Source organism: Odocoileus virginianus, chromosome 4, assembly GCF_023699985.2.
Source record: "Odocoileus virginianus isolate 20LAN1187 ecotype Illinois chromosome 4, Ovbor_1.2, whole genome shotgun sequence".
In the NCBI taxonomy this organism is placed as follows: domain Eukaryota; kingdom Metazoa; phylum Chordata; class Mammalia; order Artiodactyla; family Cervidae; genus Odocoileus; species Odocoileus virginianus.
In genome coordinates, this window is record NC_069677.1 from 41,352,086 (window position 1) to 41,376,111 (window position 24,026).

Here is a 24,026-nt window from a genome sequence, read left to right on the forward strand (position 1 = left end):
GTTCGTGAAGGGTCGGATATGACTGAGTGACTGAACTGAACTGATCATTTATATGTTTTATATAAAAATGTAGGTATTTGTACTTTGAATATTGTTGTTTAACATATGTGCACTTATTGTGGTTTTTTTGTTCTAATATTTATTCCAGTTGTTAACTGTATGCTTGAAACTCACCATGTAGACTAATTTTATTTTTAAATTTTTTTGGATTACTTGAATTTTCTTCATTTTGTACTGCCTAAAGTTAAAAGTATGTATCCTGTGTATTGACTTGAATGCTGAAAGAAAATAATAAAAGAAGTTTTAGATATATATTTCTCAGTATACCAAGATAATATATTGCTATCCTGGAAGTCATTTGGATTTCATAAAATAAATAAAATAATAACATATAAATTAATTGAAATAAAGCTAAAGTTTTAGTATTTAAAAAGTTAGAAACATGATAAATATCAAATAATAATTTAAATAGCAACTCTGAACATATATGATTATTTTAATATATTTAGTAGGAAATTAAAGTAATCCAAAATTATACATATGATTTTTTAAAATTTATTTATTTTTGATTGATGGATAATTGCTTTACAATGTTGTTTTGGTTTCTGGTCTTACATTAACATAAATCAGCCATAGGCATACTTATGTTCCCTCCCTTTTGAGGGAACACGGCCACAGATCCCATCCTCTATGTTGTCATAGAGCACAAGGGTGACCTTCCTGCATTATACAGAAACTTCCCACTAGTTATCTATTTTACATATGGTAATGTATATGTTTCAATGCTACTCTTTCAATTGGCCCCATCCTCTCCTTCCCCTACTGTGTCTATAAGTCTGTTCTCTATGTCTGTGTCTCTATTCCTATCCTGTAAATAGATTCATCAGTACCCTTTTTATAGATTCCATATATATGTGTTAATATACAATATTTAATTTTCTCTTTCTGACTTACTTCACTGTGCATAAAAGGCTCTAGGAAAAAAAATTCATTGAGAGATGGAAATGTTATAACAGTACTTTTTATATTTAAAAATGTTAACAAGAGAAGAAGAAAAATTCCCATATAATATTAAGAAAACTTAGACACAAAGTCATATATATAAACACATATATGTATATTTTATACCAATCACATAAATAGAATCTCTCAAATGGACTGACCCACTAATAAACAAAAACTGGTAAAAACTACACTAAAATAATAATTGGGATTATTATGTGCTGAAGGATTATGTGTATATTTATTTGCATTTTTCTTACTCATTTTAAAAGATATATTCTGTGTCTTTTGAATATCTGAGATTAAAGCCTATAGCTATAGAATGAGGCAAAAACAGTGTCAAGACAAAGAAGGCATGGTGCATCCTCTTTGGTTTTGAAGGTCCAACAAAGAACAGGACCTATGAGGACTTTATTCCATGCACCTCCCATTCTAGGGAGCATGGCATTATCCTATCTCTGTGCTCCCAGGCAAAGTCCCTGCTGCCAGGGTGCCTTGTCCTTCACTGCCTCACCTCTTAGCTATCTGCAAGCAAGCTGTGGAAAGGTACCATTCCAAATCCTGCTGGAAGGCCTCTTCAAAAATACCTCTCCTGCTTCTTCAGCCTCCTTTTCTGGGTATCCTCCACTTCCTGGACCTTCTGGGTGTGTTCTGCATCCAGTTCAGCTGTGAAGGTTTCAAATTTTCATTCCTCTTGTTTTTCTTGTAATTTTCCAATTATTGAGACTGTTTTTGTTTTATTTTCTTATTGCCCACATACATCTTCTTGGTTTAGCATGTGGTATTTCTATCTCTTAAAAACTAGTCTCTACATAGGGGAGGCTATTTATCTCACACTCATCTTACATGCTAGCAAAGTAATGCTCAAAATTCTCCATTAAAACTTCAAAAGTATGTGAACTGAGAATTTCCACATGTTCAAGATGGAGTTAGAAAAGGCAGAGGAACCAGAGATCAAATTGCCAACATCTGCTGGAGAGTTCCAGAAAAAAGTCCGCGTTTTTGACTATGCCAAAGCCTTTGACTGTGTGGATCACAAAAAACTGGAAAATTCTTAAACAGATGGGAATACGAGACCATCTTACCTTCCTTCTGAGAAACCTGTATGCAGGTCAAGAAGCAACAGTTAGAACAGGACATGGAGCAATGGACTGGTTCCAAATTGGTAAAGGAGTATGTCAAGGTTCTATATCATCACCTTGCTTATTTAACTTACACACAGAGGACATCATGCGAAATTCTGGTATGGATGAAACACAAGCTGGAATGAAGACTGCCAGGAGAAATATCAATAACCTCAGATATGCAGCTAACACCACCCTTGTGGCAGGAAGCAAAGAAGAACTAAAGAGCCCTTTGATGAAAGTGAAAGAGGGGAGTGAAAACACTGGCTTAAAACTCAACATTCAGAAAACTAAGATTGTGGCATGTGGTCCCATCACTTCAAGGCAAGTGGATGCAGAAACAATGGGAACAGCGATAGACTTTATTTTCTTGGGCTCCAAAATTACTGCAGATGGTGACTGCAGCCATGAAATTAAGAGATGCCTGCCCCTTGGAAGAAAAGCTATGACTAACCTAAATAGCATATTGAAAAGCATAGATATTACATTGCTGACAAAGGTCTGTCTAGTCAAAGCTATGATTTTTCCAGTAGTCATGTAAGGATGTGAGAGTTGGACTATAAAGAAAGCTGAGGGCTGAAGAATTGATGCTTTTTAACTGTGGTGTTGGAGAAGACTCGAAAGTCCCTTGAACTGTATGGAGATCCAACCAGTCAATCCTAAAGGAAATCAGTCCTGGGTGTTCATTAGAAGGATTGATGCTAAAGCTGAAGCTACAATACTTTGGCCACCTGATGCAAAGAAATGACTCTTTGGAAAAGACCCTGATGCCAGGAAAGATGGAGGGCAGGAGGAGAAGGGGATGACAGGGGATGAGGTGGTTGGATGGCATCACTGACTCAATGGACATGAGTTTGAATAAGCTCCGTGAGTTGGTGAAGGGAACCTTGTGTGCTGCAGTCCATGGGGTCACAAAGAGTCAGACGTGACTCAGCAACTGAACTGAACTCAAATAGGGGAGATCTGCTGTCATAAATTCTAAACTTGGTATTAAATCTGGAAGTTGCTGAAGCTACAGCTCTAACTGCCTTGAGCCTGTCTTTTTCTCCCAGTGTGTTGAAAGCATAACCACCTTGCTATCCACTAGCTCTTTAACACCAGCACATTCTTTGGTTTTGCTGTGAAGTGCAGCTATTGTATCTTCATGTGTATGTTCAGTTCCTCAGTCATGTCAGACTCTGCGACCTCATGGAATGTAGCCTGCCAGGCTCCTCCTGTTCATGGGATTTTCTGTGCAAGAACACTGAAAAGAATTGTCATTTCCTCCTCCAAGGGATCTTTGACTCCAGAATCAAACCTGCATCTCCTCTGGCTCCTGCACTGGCAGAAGGATTTTTTACCACTGACCCACCCAGGAAGACCACATGTATCTTCATACCTGCTAAGTAACTCTAGTCCAGCAGAGTACTTTGGCAAATGTGGAATATTTTGGGGCTGTTGTTGGTTTTTGTTTTTTTGTTTTTTGCAGTTGTTGGAAAGCTTTCTGAATTGTACTAGTTAAGAATTATAGAAAGATTATTATAAGCTAATTCAAGACTTTATCCAATTTCTTTAATCCTAGTATACTATTCTCAATGACATATTTTAATATTTTAAAGCAATTAGCTTAACTCATGCAAGTTCTGATATTTGATAAAATAAAGTATTCCCAGTTCTTCTTTATCTTCTTTACTTTCATCATGCTTAGATTCTAGTGCAGTATTGCTTATATCTCTTAGAAAACTCTCATTTTGATATTCTGCCTATTCAAAGCTCTCTTAATGAGATAAAGAAATATTCTAACAATAAATGCTTTGCTTTGTAAAGTGCAATTATCTCCCTTCTCTGGAGGACTTCATGATTTGGAATTCTTTCTAAAATCTGGCACCTTTGTTTCATTCATAATATCATTATTGAATTTCCAAGTACCTTAAAGATAATGGAAACTTTTGAATTGGAATCTCTGCACACCATCCAAGGGAAAAATGGAAGCCAATAATGTTAGATAAGAAAATCTTGCATAGTTAGTATTAACAGCATAGCTGGCCACAGAGACTACTATATGCCTTAAATTCACTTAAATGGTACAGAACCACCCAAGACCACAGAGTGTGTTTAATGCCTGTACGTAAGTGGAGTCCAAACCTGAATGCAGGATCACAGGCAATTGTGATGACCGTAGGAGAGTACTGTAGGGTTTAGTAGAGATGGCCACAGATAACATCTGTGTGCGGGTGTGTGTCTGTGTGTGAGCATGCGCATGCATGCACTCAGTCATGACAACTCTTTGTGACCCCATGGACTGCAGCCCACCAGGCTCCTCTGTAACATCTAATAATTTTCACATTCAGAAACAGAGGGTCCTAACCATGGTAAGAAAACACAGAGAAAATTTAATAGGGAATTAAACAGAATGGACTTTCAATTATGTGATGACAAAGATGGCACTGTCATATAAGCCATAACTCTGAAGGCAATGAAGAATCTTTGGAAAGGGACTCTTTGGAGGCTTAATGGTGAAGAGATATAAAGAGACTGTTAAAAATCAAATTTTACTGGAATTAGAAAATAGTAAAGTATTAACATGTGTTAGAACAGAAGAGATTCCATTAATTTCCATAGGTTGAAGAAATCACTATAGAAACAGGAAAGGTTGATCTTCCTTCATTAAGAAATGAAAATGAAAGTGAAGTTAGTCAGTCGTGTCTGACTCTTTGCGACCCCATGGATTGTACCTACCACACTTCTCCATCCATGGGATTTTCCAGGCAAGAATACTGGAGTGGGTTGCCATTTCCAGAAGTCACCAAACCTCACTTTTACAGAAGTTTTCTTTTGTTAGTTTCAGAAAAACTCAAACAGTGATAAAAAAATCAATAAACTATGAATGCTGAATCCATCAAATTTACCATAAGAATAAAACAAAATATGAACACAATATTTTTAAGTAAAAAATTTCTCTAAACCAAGCTAACAAAAGTGTAAGATAGCATTCTGACATGAATTAAATGTAACTCAACAGCATTTGCAGAATTGAAGTAACACCAAAAATCAGAAATATAAAGAATCTGATCACAAATGGACAAATAAAAGGAGAATATAAAATAAGAACTGAATGAATTCATCCAAGAAATGAGAATAAACAACTATATAAAATGAAGATTAAATGACAAAGATTGCCCAAAGATAATATATCCAATCAAAAACATAATATGGAATTTAGAAAATAAAACAGAAATAAAGCCCAAAAATGTCTAAAACTGTAAAAGTGATGAGAAACAACTGTGTGTGTCTGTATTCAAGACATACAGCAAATTAGATGAATTTTTATAAGAATATTCTATCTATAACTTTAAAAGAATTATAGAATTAAAACATCATTATTTTTCTATACCCAGTACTAATTGATCAACAATGGTTATTATTATGACAAAACAAAAGACAGTTATGCTTTATGAATTTCTTTGTAGAAGAACACTGCTGACCTTACTCTGTAATAGTCCAAAAGGGAAAAGTCTTCTAGATCTAACTAGAATTTACAAGATGTAAAGAAGGCAGAGAGGTATGTTAAATCATACTATGGGGATGCAATCAGCATTATCCAGACAGTGGAAAACTCTCAGGACAGGTAAATCTGTGTCCTCAACAAATAAAGTGTAAGAGGCAGTGAGGTGAGAGACAGAAGTAGAGTTGTATATTATCTAGGGTGAACAGTTCACCAGCCCAGGCTGGATGCATGAGACAAGTGCTCGGGGCTGGTGCACTGGGAAGACCCAGAGGGATGGGGTGGAGAGGGAGGTGGGAGGGGGAATCGGGATGGAGAATACATGTAAATCCATGGCTGGTTCATGTCAATGTATGGCAAAAACCACTACAATATTGTAAAGTAATTAGCCTCCAACTAATAAAAATAAATGAAGAAAAACAACAACAACAACAAAAAATTGAAAGTTCAGTTCTGTTCCCCTCTCCTAACTATTTGTATACAAGAAGCTGAATAAAATCAATTTCAAGGAGACAAAAAAAAAAAAAAAAGAAGAGACTTTAAGAGACAAAGCACCTAATATGAAGATCCTACTTGGATTACGATTCAAAGACAATATCATCCAACTGAAAATTTGAATACTGAAGAAATATTTGGTGGTAGTAAGTAAGTTTTGGTAATTTTAAGTATGATCACATTGCTAACTTGATGTTACTTTCTGAAATCTTTTTTTTCTTATAGAGATTGGACTGCCTACCTATGCTATTCTTTTTCAGTTCATGAAGTTAAAATGGAATCGTAAGGTCTGCCAAACGTGAAAACAAAAGGCTTCTTGCTAGAATCTTTAGTCAAGATCTCTCAAGTTCTCCTGTTTTTCTTGAAGTTGGCGCACAGTTCTCTGGCTTTTGGAGTCCTTAGGTCTCATCCTTGTGATCCTTCCTCCTTCGTGTTTCATTCCACATTTATTCTCTTATGGGCTATCACCAAAGGAAAACTTACAGCCTCAAAATTCACTCCATGTAGAGATCCAGCACAGCTTAGTTATCAAAATCATGCATATAGCCACTTGGTTAGAACATATTTTAAAATCTCTGCTTCTGTATGCTTTTGTTTTTCTCAAAAAACCCTTGTATTGTATTTTTATAATAAGAACATGGGAACTTGCCAAGAGCTTTAATTAAAAAATTCAAATATCTATGATGCCATATTTGTTAATTTTAATGCTATAATTGTTATAGTATAAAATATGAAGTGCAAATCAAAATAACAATTTATATCTCCTCACAGTTAATCTTGTAACAAGACATGCCTTGATTTTCATCAATATTAAAAGTGAACTCAGTTCAGTTCAGTCCAATTCAGTCTCTCAGTTGTATCTGACTCTCTGCGACCCCATGGACTGAAGCAGGCCAGGCCTCCCTGTCCATCACCAACTCACAGAGTTTACCCAAACTCATGTCCATTGGGTCAGTAATGCCATCCAACCATCTCATTCCCTGTCACCCCCGTCTCCTCCTGCCTTCAACCTTTCCCAGCATCAGGGCCTTTTCAAATGAGTCAGCTCGTCACATCAGGTATCCAAAGTATTGGAGTTTCAGCTTCAACATCAGTCCTTCCAATGAACATTAAGTACTGATCTCCTTTTGGATGGACTGTTTGGATCTCCTTGCATCCAAGGGACTCTCAAGAGTCTTCTCTAACACCACAATTCAAAAGCATATTTTCTTCGATGCTCAGCTTTCTTCACTGTCCAACTCTCACATCCATACATGACCACTGGAAAAACCATAGCCTTGACTAGACAGACCTTTGTTGGCAAAGTAATGTCTCTGCTTTTTAATATGCTTGTCTAGGTTGGTCATAACTCTCCTTTCAAGGAGTGTCTTTTAGTTTCATGGCTGCAGTCACCATCTGCAGTAATTTTGGAGCCCCCCAAAATAAAATCTGCCACTGTTTCCACTATTTCCCCATCTATTTGCCATGAAGTAATGGGACTGGATGCCATGATCTTAGTTTTCTGAATGTTGAGCTTTAAGCCAGCTTTTTCACTCTTCTCTTTCACTTTCATCAAGAGGCTCTTTAGTTCTTCTTCACTTTCTGCCATAAGGATGGTGTCATCTGCATATCTGAAGTTATTGTTATTTCTCCTGGCAATCTTAATTCCAGCTTGTGCTTCCTCCAGCCCAGCATTTCTCATGATGTACTCTGCATATAAGTTAAATAAGCAGGGTTACAATATACAGCCTTGACATACTCCTTTTCTTATTTGGAAACAGTCTGTTGTTTCATGTCCAGTTCTAACTGCTGCTTGCTGACCTGCTACAGATTTCTCAAGAGGCAGGTCAAGGGAACTAATGGCTTAATAATTCAAAAAATAGCATTACCTTCTGCTGCAAGCTAGAACCATCAGTGCAGAAATGACTAGGGAGAGACAATCCTTAAGGTCAGTTGAATTTTTCTTTTCAGTTGCCTAATCTATTAATATATTAAAGAAAAATGGATTCTCCTTATCTTGAAGGACTTAGCAAACAGTTACATTATAGAATATGAAGAATCTGGAAAACGCTATACTTCATATAATTTGGAATTACTGTTTTGGTTATTTTATTTTTATGTCCTCTCCAAAAATGCTGAGCTCCTCAAATTTATTTACATCTACTGGCTTTTTAAAATGTTGATATAAAGTAAAATATGCACAAATAGCAAATTTTCATTACATAATTAAGACACACAAAAGGCACACAATTATCCATCCGAAAATATTTGTCAATTTTAACGTTTTTTTCTTCAAGAAATAAAATACTATCATTTTGCTACATGGAAACAGGAAACAACAACAAGAAAAAAGAAGCTCATATGAACATTATTTAAACTTTTTGTTTATTTCATATTGTGTCTGCCTAAAATAAGATGTTTAAAAGGCAAGCAATTCCATCTGCTTAGCCAAGCAATAATAAAACAGTCATTTTTTTTCCTAAGAAATATCAGAGGTAACTCTATTATAATCTTCCATAAATTACAAATAATCTATATAATAATAAAGATTATTATTATTATTATTATTATGAACACTGGAGGTGAAAATTTCCTGGGCTCAAATATCAGCTTCACCAGTAAATAGAGCTTTGCTTTGGGGCAAGTCAAGCCCCATACTTTTTCATATCTAAAATAGGATAATAACATAGGGCTATGGTGAAGATAGAAATGACTAATGTTAGACACAAAAAAAGCACTACATAAAATCTGTCATCATTCATGGTTATTGCTATAATTATTATTATTTTGCTGATAATACTATATTTACTACTAATAATAATGTTAGAAACACTGAATGTACTATTTTTTGAATTTTATTCACAACAAAAACTCAGTAACATCTTCTGACAGTCCATGGTAGAATGTTAATTCTAATTTTCTGATCATGAAATCATTTCTACTGTAGAACTGACATCTCTTAGTGATTTTTAGAAGAGAAGAAAGGTGCTAGGATGTAGAGGCATTTATTATCTGCAGACTATTATATGAAAATTTCTAAACATGTTATTGAATTTTTCAACATTTGAGAGGTAATTATTTTTTATTCATATTGATAGATGCTGAAGCCAAATTATACTCTCTACATTATTTGGCAGTGAACACTGCTTTTCTGTAGAAAAAGGAAAATTCAATCTTTGACCCACTATATCATAATTAAGCCATTCTTTAGACACATCACAAAGTAGCTCCACATGTTTATGTTTCTGATATTGAAGTGATGCTAATTGTCAATTATCTATTTGGAGAAAATGTAGGAATATGGATTGAGTGACATATTTTGCCTTATTCACAGGGTTTTTCATGAGAGTCCAAGGAAGTTTTTGGAAATGTTTTTAACTGTGAGAATGTATGCCCCTGGAGCACTGCACAGCTTTGAAGAATGTTGTGGTCGTTTTGTTTCTGTGTGTGCCTTTTCTTTGTTGTTGCTGTTGTTGTTTTACAAATTGGAGTAAAATTTTTAAAAATTCAAGCTGGGAGTCGCACATACCCAGGAAGAGATTTTTTTCTTTTATTTTTATACTATAATCTATAAAGGATTCTTTATAGTACTGTTAAACATTGTTTTGTTGTACATTCTTTTTTATGTTTTAATATACTATAAGCATTCAATAATGGTCCTTAGGAAATTTTTTTTATCAAACATGTTACTAACTACTTCAAGAATAATTATTTTTAAAGAAATGTATGCTCATTTTGATTTTACATAATTTTTTCAAAGATACTTCTTTTGGCCATCATGTATTTACCATAAATAATGACACTGTTATCAACACAGAATTGGTAGCCACAATAGCTAACAATTTCCCAAACTTTATGTCAGTCTTCTAGAGACTTGCGTTAGCCATTTCACTTTCATGAAAATGAAAGGTGACTTTCATTATCTCTGTTGTATTAGGTGACTTGTATTATCTCTGTTTTACAATTATCGAATTGAGATCTCAAGAGGTTAGTTAAGTTGAACAATATATAAAATTTAAAAATACAAACTAAGGTCTTGAACATGAGCCAAAGTTCAAACAAAAATGTTTGACTTCAAGACCCATGTACCACTATGAGAGGTAAAGTCTTGCTGAATTATGATTACTATATGAAATATCAATTTAGCAGGAATTTTCTTTATTCTCTTTATTTCTGTTGCATGAGTATCTTTTTCAAAATATATGCCAGTGTTCAGTATTCCAAGAATTAAATCTTCAATTCATGCTCATTTTTCTCTCATTGAAATAAATGATTGTGAATTCTTAACCACTGTATCCTAGTTTCTGGCACATCATCAGTATCATAAAACATTTGAATAATGCTTACTGTATCCTAGGCACTGTTAAAAAAATTGTATAGCTCCTTTTCCCTGAAAATTACACTCACTTTCATTTTATAGATTAAACTGCTTTCACCGTTACTTGGTCCAATTTCATAGAATTTGATTTTTAATTTTAAAAATGCACATCAAGACACAGGCACTAACTTTGACTTAACTTAATTTCTTCATAAATTGCATTCAAATCATAAAATAGGTGGCTATATATTTTACATGCAAGCTGAAACACTTTTGAGTGAAATGGGCACTAATAATATATGTACCAAAAGAAGAAGAAGGTGGGACTCTCCCAGCAAACAAGTCAACCCATGACTGAGGAATCGACTTCTCACTAGTAGCAAATGCTAGCTCAACTGCTCTTTTTATTTTGTTGTTATATGAGCATCTTTAAATATATATGCTAATTTTCAGCATTTCAGAAGTTAAATCATTAATTGGCACCCACTGTTACATTTTAAGCAAATCACCAAGATCATATTCTCTGCTCTAGGCTTATACATAAAGGAATCACTAGAGCATTAAATATAAACCTGTAATAAACTGAAGAAAACATGATATTCAGCAAGCTCACTTTACAGATGAGGAGATATCAACACAAAGCTGTATGAGATAGACCCTGGAACTTAGCATTACATCCCATATTCTCCAAGGGATTCTACCAAAACAAAGCACCGAAAAGTAGCTCAACATGCTCACATTTTGATCTAGCATGCAAATCATTCAAGGAAGCTTAAATTTATTAGCAGGTTTTATGAGTTAAATTTCAGAGATATCATAGGTTTTTATTAATAGAATGCACTATAATGTTAAACTTCTTAAACCTTTGTATTTCTCTAGGTTTCCTTCTTAAAAAAAAAGATTGTGAATTCTTCACCACTGTACATGGTGAATTCTTCACCACTGTACGTGGTGTCTGACACATTGTTCCCATCACCATCATCATCATCATTACCAATACCACCACCACCACCATTTGAATAATTCTTACTATATTTCCTTGGGATATTGGATAGATTATTTCCTTATATTCTCACAATCAGGTCAGAACGATTATTATCATACTTATATTACATGCAAGGAATCTGAGGTAGAAAGAGGCTAAGTTACTTGATGAGCATACACAGCTGAAAAGTGGCAAAGTCAGTATTTAAATACAGAATTTAGTTCTTCAGTCTGCATTCTTTACCATTATACCATACTGCTTTCAATATATGTTCCATTAATTATGCATTCATTATCTCATCTGATTTTTAGTATATCCCAGAGAGGTATTCAAAACAGATACTCTATTCTCAAAATTACAGAAAAGAATAATCAAACTCAAAACATTCAAGTGCCTTATCCAAGCTTATTAAAGGTGGCATTCAGAAAGAGGCGGCACCTAAAGTTAATTCCAGTCCTTTTTCAATATCATCTTAAATTAACAGGTTGGGATACACTGGAAGAAAAAATGGGCTATACAGAAGACTGATTCTAAATTTAAATTCATATTGTTCTAAGATTAAATAGATATCAAGATATCTTTATTATCAGATCATAACTTGGAAGACACAAGAAGAAACACAGACACAAAAGCAAGGCAAATAATAATTTTGCAAATGTCTCTAATAAACTAATTGCACAGAGTATTTCAAAGGCTTAACAAGAGCTATTCTATTAGGTGAGCATGATTCATGTCCACCCACATATATAACTCCTCCATAGTACTTCTTATAGCATATCTTTTGTGTTTCCTGCTTTAAATGTCCATTTTTAAAGAATCATTAAATTAAAAGGAGCATGTTCTGGGAAATTCATGATAAGATGAATACTTAATATAGTTTTTGCTTACATTCTTTTTTCTCTTAAACTTGAATAAATTGGGAGTCTATATGAGTAATGTCTGCAGCCTTATTGCTCTTATATAATCTTTAAGCATTGCACGCAGAATAAAAATCTTAATCACCTCCCTGGGGCCCCTTAAATTTCAATTACTTCACCTAAAACTAATTCCCCCAAAAGTGGTATTCTCCTTACCTAATTGCCATTAGGATGAAAAGAGATAGTACAAGATAGAGCTTTATAAAATGTAAAAAAAAATTGAAATATAAAGCAAACTGTTGCAAATCATATAATACATGATTATCAAATGTAAAAGCCTCTGTATATAGTTATCTTCCTCATTTTATGATGTATATATGATGTGTGGAATTGTAATATAATTTTGATAAGGAAAGAAAGGCTAGGATAGTATAATGAGGTACAGTATGTAAACCTGTTTTCTGAGACTTGTTTTTAACCTATCTACTCATTTCCAATCAGTTCTTGTTTTATTATCATTCTCAGACATTGTCACGTCCAACTCTTTTGTGACTCCATGGACTGTAGCTTGCCAGGCTACTCTGTCCATGCATTTCTCCAGGCAAGAATACTGGAGTGGGTTGTCATTTCCTACTGCAGTGGATTTTCCTGATCCAGGAATTGAACTTGCATCTTTTTCTTCTCCTGCATTGACAGGTAGATTCTTTACTACCTCACCACCTGGGAAACTTTCTGATCTGACAGTGTCTTGGACATTATCATCTAGAATCACAGTGTATAGTGTTACGTAAAGTCATGTGGCCAGGAATCCCCCACCAAATGTCTCTTTCCAACTGCAAACTAGGTACTATAAAATGCAAATTTAGTTATTTTATTTCCATGCTTAAAATCATTCAGTGGTCTCTGTTAACTACAAAAATAGATCTTATAATAGAAATGGAATAAAATATTGCTTATGATTAACTTCTTCTTACCTTTGAAATCTTTACCCCACTGTTTTCTTTCTCATTTCTTAATATGGAACAGTATTTGGCTCCATCCACTTCCAGAACATACTGAACTGTATAATGCCTTCAGCTTTATAATCTTGTTTTCATCTGTCTGGAATGCACGCTTCCTCTGTATATCCTATACCTCTGTCAGGATTCAGTTAAAGAACAACAACAACAACAAAATGTTCACAGTATAACTAACCCAGAATAACCTTGTACACTCTTTTTAGGGGGAGTCACTCAAATTGTATTTTTTGTTGTTGTTTTTGCATCACTACACAGTCATTCAATTAGATACTCTTATTTGTGTGATTATTCTTTGCTGCTAATTCCACTGGAGTATCACCTTGCTTACCAGTTAGACCTAACTCCACTTTCTCATTCTATTTACGCTCATTTGATTCTAGACATTTCTTTCACTCTCCTTTCTCTTGAATAAGCTAACACTTTTTCAGGGTCTGCATTCATCTATTGCCAGGGTAAATGATACCTTGAATAACCAGCCTAGGCTCTGAGCTACATTGTGGAGAAATATTAGAGATCCCCACCTGTGAGTCATGTTTAATTTATGTATAATAAACTGCCCATATTAAAATTGTACATTTTGGTATTTCAAAAATGTATTTATAACATACTAAGTCATCATTTTATTCAAAGTCCTAAACAAGTCTCTCAAACCCTGCAGGGTATTGCAAAAGTTTCTCAGTTGTGTCTGACTCTTGGCCACCCCATGGACTATACATTCTATGGAATTCTCCAGGCCAGAACTGGTGTGGGTAGCCTTTCCCTTCTCCCGGGGATCTTCCCAACTAAGGAGTCAAACCCAGGCCTCCCACAATGCAGGCAGATTCTTTAACATTTGAGCTACCCAGGAAGCCTAATTATAAGTAAAGTTCCTGTATATGCACACCTAACTCTGTTGAACATGTGCTTTCAATCTTTCATAATAGTGAACTGACAAACATATTTCCAAATTGGTTTACAATATGTCTTGGTCTATGTTACAGTACAAGATAGTATTTTCAAATAGCCAGGATCCAAATATTGGCTATTCATGTGGTACTTCTATAGTAAAGAGGAAAGCATCTTCTATAGCAAAGAACAAAGCATCTGTATCCCACTTCTCTCATCTCTAAAATGCGGATTAAAAACATAACCTATTCAAAGGTTACTATGAGCAAAAATTAGTAATAAGCACAATGTGTAAAATATAATTTTTGGAAACACTAAATCTTCCAAATTGCATCATCATTATAATGATCAATTTCATGATCTAATAGATTATGGAAAAGAAATCTTTAACTAATTTGCCTTCAAATGACAACATACATCATGGTACAGATAAAGCCTCTGTGAATTAATATATACAAATAAGGCAAAAATCATCTATAAATGAAAATGTTGGTTTGGCTTGTTTATCTTGGTTTCTGTAAAGTAATGTGTAATTTTTAAATTCTGTTATTTGGGGTTATATGGATGAGACTGTCTTTTACAATAAATTGAACTAATGTCCATTCAATCTGCTATATGTTTCTGTGTATTTGTGTGATAATTTCCTGTTATATGATAAAAATATTTCCTTGAATTTTAATAAGATAACTAAAAAAAATTATTATGGTAATTCTTACCTTGTGGTTTTTTCTGGGCCATTTTATGGAATAACTTGAATGAAACTTTTAGCTAACCCAATACTTAAGTAACAGTGAACATGGTAAGAAGAACTGTACAAAAAAGAACTAAACAGACATTTCTTCAAAGAAGACATAGAAATGGCTAACAAACACATGAAAGATGCTCAACATCACTTGTTATCAGAGAAATGCAAATCAAAACTACAATGAGGTACCTTCTCATGCTGGTCAAAATGGCTGCTATCCAAAAATCTACAAACAATAAATGTAGGAAAGGGTGTGAAGAAAACGTAAACCTCTTACACTGTTGGTGGGAATGAAAACTAGTACAGCCACCAGGGAGAACAGTGTGGAGTTTCCTTAAAACACTGGAAATAGAACTGCCATATGACCCAGCAAATCCCACTGCTGGGCATACACACCGAGGAAACCAGAATTGAAGGAGACGCGTGTATGCCATTGTTCATTACAGCACTGTTTATAATACCTAGGATATGGAAGCAAACTAGATGCCCATCAGTAGATGGATGGATAAGAAAGTTGTGGTACAAATACACAATGGAATATTACTCATCCATTAAAAAGAACACATTTGAATCAGTTCTAATGAGTTGGATGAAACTGGAACCTATTATACAAAGTGAAGTAAGTCAGAAAGAAAAACACCAATATAGCATACTAAATACATATATATATATATATGAAATTTAGAAAGATGGTAATGATAACTCTATATGCAAGATAGCAAAAGAGACACAGATGTATAGAACAGTCTATTGGACTCTGGGAGAAGGTGAGGGTGGGATGATCAAAGAGAATAGCATTGAAACATGTATATTATCATATGTGAAACAGACCGCCAGTTCAGGTTCGATGCATGAGACAGTGTGCTCAGCGCTGGTGCACTGGGATGACCCAGAGGGATGGGATGGAGAGGGAGGTGGGAGAGAAGTCCAGGATGGTGAACACATGTACACCCATGACTGATTCATCTCAATGTATGGCAAAAACTACCAAAATATTGTAAAGTAATTAGACTACAATTAAAATAAATAAATTAAAAAAAAATCTTCACAGCCCAGATAATCACAATGGTGTAATCACTCACCTAGAGCCAGACATCCTGGAATGTGAAGTCAAGTGGGCCTTAGGAAGCATCACTATGAACAAAGCTAGTGGAAGTGATGGAATTCCAGTTGAGCTATTTCAAATCCTAAAAGATGATGCTGTGAAAGTGTTGCACTCAATATGCCAGCAAATTTGGAAAACTCAACAGTGGCCACAGGACTGGAAAAGGTCAGTTTTCATTCCAATCCCAAAGAAAGGCAATGCCAAACAATGCTCAAACAACTGCACAATTGCACTCATCTCACATGCTAGTAAAGTAATGCTCAAAATTTTCCAAGCCAGGCCTCAACAATATGGGAACCATGAACCTTCAGATGTTCAAGCTGGTTTTAGAAAAGTCAGAGGAACCAGAAATCAAGTTGCCAACATATGCTGGGTCATTGAAAAAGCAACAAAGTTCCAGAAAAGAAAAAACAAAACATGTATTTCTGCTTAACTGACTATGCCAAAGCCTTTGACTATGTGAATAACAATAAACTGTGAAAAATTTTGAAAGAGATCAGAATACCAGACCACGTGACCTGCCTCTTGAGAAACCTATATACAGGTCAGGAACCAACAGTTAGAAGTAGACATGGAACAACAGACTGGTTCCAAATAGGAAAAGGAGTATGTCAAGGCTGTATATTGTCACTGTGCTTATTTTACTTGTATGCAGAATACATCATAAGAAACCCTAGGCCAGATGAAGCACAAGCTGGAATCAAGATTGCTGGGAGAAATATTAATAACCTCAGATATGCAGATGACACCACCCTTATGGCAGAAAGTGAAGAGGAACTAAAGAGCCTCTTGATGAAAGTGAAAGAGGAGAGTGAAAAAGTTGTCTTAAAGCGCAACATAAAGAAAGCTAAGATCATGGCCTGTGGTCCCATCACCTCATGGGAAATAGATGGGGAAACAGTGGAAGCAGTGTCAGGCTTTATTTTTTTGGGATCTAAAATCACTGCAGATGGTGATTGCAGTCATGAGATTAAAAGACGCTTACTCCTTGGAAGGAAAGTTATGACCAACCTAGACAGTATATCAATAAGCAGAGACATTACTTTGCCAACAAAGGTCCATCCAGTCAAGGCAATGGTTTTTCCAGTGGTCATGTATGGATGTGAGAAGTTGGACTGTGAAGAAAGCTGAGCACTGAAGAATTGATGCTTTTGAACTGTGGTGTTGGAGAAGAATCTTGAGAGTCCCTTGGACTGCAAGGAGATCCAACCAGTCCATCCTAAAGGAGATCAGTCCTGGGTGTTCATTGGAAGGACTGATGCTGAAGCTGAAACTCCAATACTTTGGCCACCTCATGCGAAGAGTTGACTCATTGAAAAAGACCCTGATACTGGGAGGGTTTGGGGGCAGGAGGAGAAGGGCACGACAGAGGATGAAATGGCTGGAAAACATCATCGACTAGATGGACATGAGTTTGAATAGTCTCCCAGAGTTGGTGATGGACAGGGAAGCCAGGCATGCTGCAATTCATGGGGTCGCAAAGAGTTGGACACAACTGAGCGACTGAACTGAACTGAACTGAAGAAAGTGGTACTTTCAGAGAATATAATGATCAAGAAAGGCAGGAGAGATTCAAGTGAGGAAATGATGTAAGAAAAGTATGGGGAAGCAAGAAAGGAAAGAAACTTATTTATGGCTAACAGTTGAGAAGATTAAAATATAAAGTATTTCCATATTCACTACCACAAATAATATGTAAGAATTTAATAAATAATATGTGATCAAAAGAGAAAAGAGGAAAGCAGTAATCTACCTGAGCTCTTTTTATTGAAGTACAGTTGATTCATGTTATTTAAAATATTATTATAATATGCTCCTCTGATCTCTACTTCAGCTCATATATGTTAGCACAGGTGGACATGGTTTTAAATTCAAGAGCAAATCCAAAGTTAAAACAATTAAGGTTTTGAAGGAAAACAAAAAATCACTACAGTAGGTTACCAAAGGAACCACAGATTTTTTTTTTTTTTGCAGTGTTTCAAGAAATAGAAGAAAAATAAATAGCAAGAAAAAGAAAAATGTGTTGATCTTTCAAGATACATGTTTAATATTCCTAGACTGTTCCAGAATACTCATAATCTCAATAGTGCTAAGATGAACAGCTTAATACATGCTCTCCTATGAACATATATATGCTTAATTTGGGATTAGGAATTTTTGATCGTAGATGATAATATATTAAATTTGGTTAAGTACTCACAGATTTGTCTTCAGATTGACTGCACCAAACTCACTCTTACATGTGCATTTCTGAATCATCATATCATCATACTTGCAAAGTTTGGCATTACTTTTTTCATTTATTCCTCAAATATCTATCTATACATGCGATGTTCTAAGTACTCTTCTAGCTGCTAGGTATGAATATAATATTCTTTCTAATTTCTACAATTCTAGTTGGATAAGTAAAAAAGTGTTTATTTTCTCCTAGTGTAGTTTACATTCTTCTAGTTATTAATGAATATTAACATCACTTTTTGTGCTACTGATTCATTGGGCTTCCTCTTCTGTAAATGGCCTCTTTGTACATTTTGATTATTTCCTTACTGTATTTCCTGTCTATATAGTCTATACAGTAGTTCCCTCTTTTATGTGTAAACATATTCTCACAACCAGAATATCTCTTTTTAATGAAATGTTATGATTATGATTTATAGATATACATTTATATATATTACCATTGATATTTCCATAACTTTCCTTGTAGTTTGTGCATCTATTGTTTAATTTAAGACATTCTTCTGTTTAGGAAAAACTTTTATTTTATGTTATCTTCCTTCTCATTTTAACTTTAACATCAGTGTCTTCAATCCATACAGATTTCAGTGTGAAATATTCTCTTTAATTATTTTTTTCTCCAGATATTGAATGAGTACCAGGATAGGATAAATTATGCTGCAGTAGCAAAAACTTCAAAGTCCAAATGATTGAACATACAAAACAAACATCTCTTTATTGTTCACACTATGTGTAAATCATAGGTCAGAGAAGCAGTTCTTTTCATTGCAAGCTAGGATCTTGAAAGCATTATCACATAAGTAAGATGGAAAGCAGCAAATAGGAAATTGGCTTCTCAAGACTCTGGTGACATTTCATTATCCAAATCAAGTCACAAAACCACTGAATTTAGTTCAATGCATGGCAGAAGAAGGGAATAAAATCTTAGTCATGTGTCCTGAAAATGAAAATTAGAGTATTTGTGAACAGGCTGCCATCTGAATATCTTACAACTTAATATTTAGCTTGCTTTCCTTTCTGGACAGTAAATGCACTAAGCCCCTTCCTACTGGAGAAAATTCCAAAGTCTATTTTAGACTTGACATTTGGTTAAAATTCTACATTTCTAAGAAGTACATGTTAGTCTTCATATCAGGTTTCGGTTTAGTTCCTCTTAATTCAGAGGCTTATGAAATAAAACAAAAGCAAGTTATCTACGCATCATACATTTAATATGCAATGATAGAAAAAGAACAGGGTAACTGCAATAAAACACTTTTTGAAAAAGAGAAAGAATGGAAAACACACAGTAGTTACGGATACACAGCAATTTTGCACGCCCCTTGAGCAGGAAAAAAAAAAAAAAGGGTCTCGAAATCTAAGATTAAGGGAGTGTCCTTGATTAAGTCCTGATTCTTACCATTCAGTGTTTCTTCTTGCCCAGTGCGTTCCATGATATCTTGTTTCTTCCTACAGGAGACTCTTCCTTTTTAAATAACCTTATTTTTTATACACCCAAGAGTATATTGTGGATTCTCTATTTAAAGACGAGCATCTTTATCAGTTCATTCTTTGCTAATAAATGACAAGGAAGCTCAAGGACCATCTTACATCTTAAATAGTCATAATCCTTCACAATCTTTCAGTAGAGGCTGGTGGATTGTTTTTGAGGCTTATATGATGATGAATTGTGAAAGATGCACCTTCATTCTCTGCATCTCTTGAAATAATTACATGAAAGAAATAACATCAGTCTTACACAAACTCTTCAGAATAGATGACACTTTCCAACTTCATTTTTGAGGCCAATACCACCTGAACAAATTTACAAAATAGGAAAAGTACAATGAAAATATTGGTTAATATAGTGTCTAACTCTTTTTAATCCCATGGACTGTAGACCACCAGGCTCCTCTTCCATGAAATTTTCCAGGCAAGAATACTGGAGTGGTTTGCCATTTTATAATCCAGAGGATCTTCCCAATGCAGGTATCGAACCCGTGTCTCTTGTGCCTCCTACATTGGCAGGAGGATTCTTTAACACTAGCGTCACATGGGAAGCCCCAACAGATTCCATATATTTATAGAAATAATACATGATCAAATGGGGTTAATAGAGGCAATGGGAGTTTGATTTACATTTGAAAATATATCAATATCACTTGCTAAATTAACCATATGATGTTATTGGCTTAGGAATGAGAGAATGGATTTTCTCTTGAATTATATCAGTAACTCTTTGTAAACAATTGTATACTATCACCATTTGCAAATCAAAAAATGTTCTATATTAAACAAGCTGTTTTCTCTATCATTTCTACAAAATAACAAAAAACCTTCTACCGGCATCAAAAATCACTTGTATTTTCAATATCAAGTATTATTGGCCAATTGTATCACTGCAATATAAAGATATCAGACATTAAGGGCAATAACATGCTAAAGTCTGGTCATGTAATAATAAATAAGTTTAATATGACAACTAATCTAACTGGAATCAGTAACTTACAGGGTTTCAAACCTAGTTTAGAAGTAAAATATTGAATTTGCATTTTTCAATGAGTATCCATTCATTAAGAGTTGATTGAGCAAATATCAGGCATTATAATAGACCATAAGGACTTAATATGAAGGAGACACTCTTTTTTCTTGACATTATTGGAGTTCGATGGGAGAATTATACAAGTAGACATTTTAAAACAAAAATATTAGTGTTAGAAAGTTGGCAAATTATGATGTGGAAACAGATTATTGAATGATTTAACTTCTGAGAATTGAAAAGTCTAAACAATATTGATTTCATACTGAAAGTAAAATAAAGCACTCTAAGTTTTAAAAGATACAGTTTCAAAACAAAAATTATTTTATTTTTTCATTCATTTCTATGTATTCAACAGATATGTTTGTTTACTATGTATAGATTGTCTACTATATTTGTTATGAATCAGACATTCTCTTATGTACTAAAGACAGAAGTGAATTGGTTCTGTTCTTATACAACTTAAAATCATATAAGAAAATTAATCTAGGGACATAGAAGAATACAGAAAAAGTTTATGAGGAGGACATGGTAAAACAGGGGCTATTGCAATCAGTCATCTAAGGAAACTGAAGATCTGAACCAAGTCAAAACAATGGGCATGTTAAGGGTTAGCTGTATGTGAAATACTCTTCTGAGGTACTTCCTAGTAGTTCAAATAGTAAAGAATCTGCCTGCAATGCAGGAGATCCTGGTTCAATCCCTGGATTTGGGAGAGCCCCTAGAGAAGAAAATGGCAACCATTTCAGTATTCTTGCCTGAAAAATTCCATGGACAAAAGAGCCTGGCAGGCTACAGTCCTTGAGGTTGCGAAGAGTCGGACAAATGAACAACTAACACTTCTGTGGTATAATCAATAGGAATTTTTGGTCAGTTGTTCATGGAGAGGAAGAGAGTTGAGATAATTCAGAGTTACTGAGGTTTCTATCTTCGAACAATTTCACATACACAGTCTAACAGCTTTCCGATTAAAGTTTAAGGTTAATTTTAAACAACTGGTAAGGCATTCTTGGTGCATAGCCTTTAAAAACAACAGCTCTTACACACGTTGGTCAAAATTTAAAGTGGGGCCCGCAATTTTAAAATTGCAAAAATGAAAGTCAATTTCATTACTTCTACAAGAATTCAAATTTTCCTGGTACAAGTGGCCAGATGTACATTTGAGTGCTGACTAGCAGAAATAATTTAGCAGGATGCAAAAACAAATATTTAATATCTGACTGAAGAATGATTCCTCAGTAGGATTTATAAAATTCCCAAATGATTTTCAGGTGATATAGTAAAGATAATTATTCTCAAAATGTTTTTAAAATAGAAAAGCACACAGAAAAGGCAAGTAAAATGTGCAAATATTTCTAAGAAAAATAAATGAGATATTACTTGATTTTCTAAATATATATAAAATGCAAATATATCCTCTAATTATTACAGATGATAAATTATTCAGCCCTCAATATCTCTAAATTTATAGAGTGTGCTTTGATATGCCTATCCTGCATTTCTTATGATTTATTTTGGCAGAAACTTTTTTCCAAATATTGGACTGAAGGTGCTTCAAAATTTAGAATTTAAAAATTGTTAAAGATTATTTGGTTCAGTCCTTTAATTTTACAAAAATAAAAACAGGATATCAGAGGAACTAACTTCTTCAACTGAATGGAATGATTTTACAAGAACAGATGGCTCATTACTGATGAGACTAGAACCTTAATCTTCTTATTGCCTAGTCAGGAGTTCTAAATCTTAGTAAAGTCATATCTTAGTTCAGTTCAGTTCAGTTGCTCAGTCGTGTCTGACTCTTTGCGACCCCATGAACCGCAGCACGCCTGGCCTCCCTGTCCATCAACAACTGCCTGAGACCACACAAACTCATGTCCATTGAGGCGGTGATTCCATCCAAACATCTCAGCCTCTGTCGTCCACTGCTCCTCCTGCCTTAATCATTCCCAGCATCAGGGTCTTTTCAAATGAGTCAGCTCTTCACATCAGGTGGCCAAAGTACTGCAGTTTCAGCTTCAGCATCAGTCATTCCAATGAACACTCAGGACTGATCTAATTTAGAATGGACTGGTTGGATCTCCTTGCAGTCCAAGGGACTCTCAAGAGTCTTCTCCAACACCACAGTTCTAAAGCATCAATTCTTTGGTCTCAGCTTTCTTTATAGTCCAACTCTCACATCCATACATGACTACTGGAAAAACCATAGCCTTGACTAGACAGACCTTTCTTGGCAAAGTAATATCTCTGCTTTTTAATATACTGTTTAGGTTGGTCATAATTTTCCTTCCAAGGACTAAGTGTCTTTTAATTTCATGGCTGCAATCACCATCTGCAGTGATTTTGGAGCCCCCAAAAATAAAGTCTGACACTGTTTCCCCATCTATTTCCCATGAAGAGATGGGACGGGATGCCATGATCTTAGTTTTCTGAATGTTGAGCTTTAAGCCAACATTTTCCCTCTCCTCTTTCACTTTCATCAAGAGGCTCTTTGGTTCTTCTTCACTTTGTGCCATAAGGGTGGTGTCATCTGCATATCTGAGGTTATTGATATTTCTCATGGCAATCTTGATTCCAGCTTGTGCTTCCTCCAGCCCAGCGTTTCTCATGATGTACTCTGCATATAAGTTAAATAAGCAGGGTGACATTATACAGCCTTGATGTACTCCTTTTCCTATTTGGAACCAGTCTGTTGTCTCATGCCTCCTTCTAACTGTTGCTTCCTGACCTGCATACAGGTTTCCGAAGAAACAGGTCAGGTGGTCTAGTATTCCCAAATTTTTCAGAATTTTCCACAGTTTATTGTGATCCACACAGTCAAAGGCTTTGGCATAGTCAATAAAGCAGAAATAGACATTTTTGTGGAATTCTCTTGCTTTTTTGATGATCCAGCAGATGTTGGCAATTTGATCTCTGGTTCCTCTGCCTTTTCTAAAACCAGCTTGAACATCTGGAAGTTCATGGTTCACATATTGCTGAAGGCTGGCTTGGAGAATTTTGAGCATTACTTTACTAGCCTGTGAGATGAGTGCTATTGTGCGGTAGTTTGAGCATTCTTTGGCATTGCTTTTCTTTGGGACTGGAACGATAAGTGACCTTCCAGTCCTGTGACCACTGCTGAGCTTTCCATATTTGCTGGCATAGTGATTGCAGCACTTTCACAGCATCATCTGTCAGGATTTGAAATAGCTCAACTGGAATTCCATCACCTCCACTAGCTTTGTTCATAGTGATGCTTTCTAAGGCCCACTTGACTTCACATTCCAGGATGTCTG

At 35.0% G+C, this 24,026-nt stretch overlaps 1 pseudogene; it reads right to left on the bottom strand.

The window, feature by feature from the left end:
* Positions 1–1,512: 1,512 nt before the first annotated feature.
* LOC110136184 (dysbindin-like) lies at positions 1,513–14,886 on the bottom strand (annotated as a pseudogene).
* Between the last annotated feature and the right edge of the window lie 9,140 nt (positions 14,887–24,026).